The 2,342-nt window shown below is 41.4% G+C and overlaps 1 pseudogene across 1 annotated transcript; it reads right to left on the reverse strand.

The window, feature by feature from the left end:
- Positions 1-306: 306 nt before the first annotated feature.
- Positions 307-1,095, reverse strand: LOC104544527 (annotated as a pseudogene). Its single transcript, XR_728170.1, has one exon. The product of XR_728170.1 is annotated as an ankyrin repeat domain-containing protein 50 pseudogene (transcript).
- Between the last annotated feature and the right edge of the window lie 1,247 nt (positions 1,096-2,342).

A 2,342-nucleotide genomic window follows, 5' to 3' on the forward strand; every position in this document is an offset into this window, starting at 1 on the left:
CCACATATTCTTAGACAAACATAAAACTAATGTGCTGGATCAGACCCAGAGATCCATTAGTCCAGTTTCCTCTTAGACAGAGGACGATAATGAAAGCTTTTGCAAGAGTCCTAAACAGTCTGTTTAGGCCTATGAAGGACAACTGCCCTACCTTTATGTCACATGAAAGCCACTGACTAGGTATTTTTCACTCTGAGGTCAATTATGCTAGAGTTTTTCCAAAACAGTTACAGTTACAACTGAGGGTATTAATATATAAATGTAAATAAATTCACTATTTAAAATAAATTTTGTTTAAAAAGCAAGTATTTATTTATGTCAGCTGTAAGGACAAAGTTAGATTTTTCCATGGTAGGTCTGCAAGCTCTCATAGAGATAACAAGCCATGAAACAAGCATGTTTTAAACTGTCTGCATAGTAGACTCTTTGGAAGGAAGACCTAAACAGAAGCCAGTATTTTTTTTTTTAATCTGGGTTTTATTTTCTGTAGTTTTTTTAATTTGTTTGGGTTTTTTTTTTTTTACCTTTTAAATGCTTCAGCAGGGTTCCTTTCACATTCCCCAGGCTGCAAGAGACTTTGAATAGCAGGATCTCTTAGTTTGTCCTCATATCCCTGGATCAGTCCACTGCGGCAGATTTGTGTAACTAAACCTCTAATAAACCCTCCAACACACAGTGTGTCGGAGTCTTGGGCCCTGCAGAAGTGGAAAGCTAGAGCTTGACGATGTAAGCCTCTTTGCAGGTTTGCAGGTGAGCTTGGCCACAGTAACTCAGTACAGAGCGCCGTCTTCCCACTACCGGGCCCTCCTACCAACAATACACCCCAGGCAGCTCCTTTCCCAGAGACACCAACAGTGTTACTCCCAGAATTCGCTACAAGAGATGGTTTGTTGGCAGCACTACTGCTGCAGTTAGCTTTCTCCTGGAGGCAGTGCTGAAGCTTGTGGAAAACCCACTCCCTACAGTAAAACTGCTTTCCCTGTAGCAAGCTGGTTTGAGCCATTTTGTAAAGCTGCTTCTTCTGGATCTGTCATAAGCAGCGGCACAACTTCAACATCTCAGGGCAGGGAGATACAGGCTCATCTTGCACAGAAAAGTCTTCTGCACAGAACTTGGCAGAGGTCAAGGTAATCAGTTAGCTTTTCTCATAAAACTTAACAGCCTCTTCTCAGCATGGGTGTCATTCCATTTGTATGCGTTATTTTGATTAGCACAACACAATCACAGTTCAGCTGACATCATGCAGAGGTGTCCGATACCAGCGCTCCACAATACTTCTCATATGGTTCAGGAGTTCATACAGCTCCATAGCTGCATCTGTAGTTTATGCAGTTGTGTATGTTCCCAGCATACAGGGGAGACAATACATCTGGAAAAACTGAGGGAAAGCCAACTTTTCAGTATACACTAAATGCCTTTCAACTCTAGGCATTAATCTCACTGGATATACATCCAGAAAAAAAAGCTGTAATAAAATGTTCCTTCTGGGAATTTTACAAAGAAAGTGATTTTTCCTCAGAGCACTACATACATACCACAGATGTGGGTATGTACCACTTACTAAGAAACAGTCAGTTTGCACAGCAAGCTTTGTAGACTGGGTGACTGTCTGAGAAGTGCTTCAGATTATGGTTTCTTATGCAGTACAGATGACAGGAGAAAAATATGCTTACAACTTCTTATTTCAATACATTCGTTAAGTGTCTTCTTCGGGAACTGGGATTCTCACTGAACCTGTTCTCAGGTATCTTAATCGCAAGATGTCAGGAGAGACAACATCTTCCCCTAGAGCTCTGAAATAAAGAAGACAGCACTTTTAACCCTACATACAAGTCATAATTTAGTCAACTGCAAATGCAGACAACAGAGTAAAATCAAGGGCTCTTATTCTTTATTTCTGCTTATACTACTAAATCAAATTAATCTAAAAAGCTGTTTTAAAGAAGTTTGTTGTTACAAGGTACTATTAGCAACATATTAAAAAAAACCAACAAAAACCAATAAACAGATATGACAGAAGCCTTAAAAACCCCAGGAGCAGTAAGTCTTGCATTTTTTTCCAGAGGAGAACTGAATATACCCCTTTATCTCGGCAACATTCTTCCTAACAAGGCTCCATCACCTAATTCTCTCTTCACCCAATTTTTACACTACTGGCCAAGGGTTTTTGGGGTTTTTTTAAGTTTATTCTGCATGCGAGAGCTGCCGACAGGCTCTCTGCACACTTCTTTGTTCACGACTCGTAGGAAGCAGGGCGCCGGGCAGCCTCCAGGGTCACAGTTTTAACACCCCCCACCGCTGCCACCTCACACCTCGGCGCTGCGCTTGTCACCACTCCACTC

Source organism: Mesitornis unicolor, unplaced genomic scaffold, assembly GCF_000695765.1.
Source record: "Mesitornis unicolor isolate BGI_N332 unplaced genomic scaffold, ASM69576v1 scaffold51477, whole genome shotgun sequence".
NCBI lineage: Eukaryota > Metazoa > Chordata > Aves > Mesitornithiformes > Mesitornithidae > Mesitornis > Mesitornis unicolor.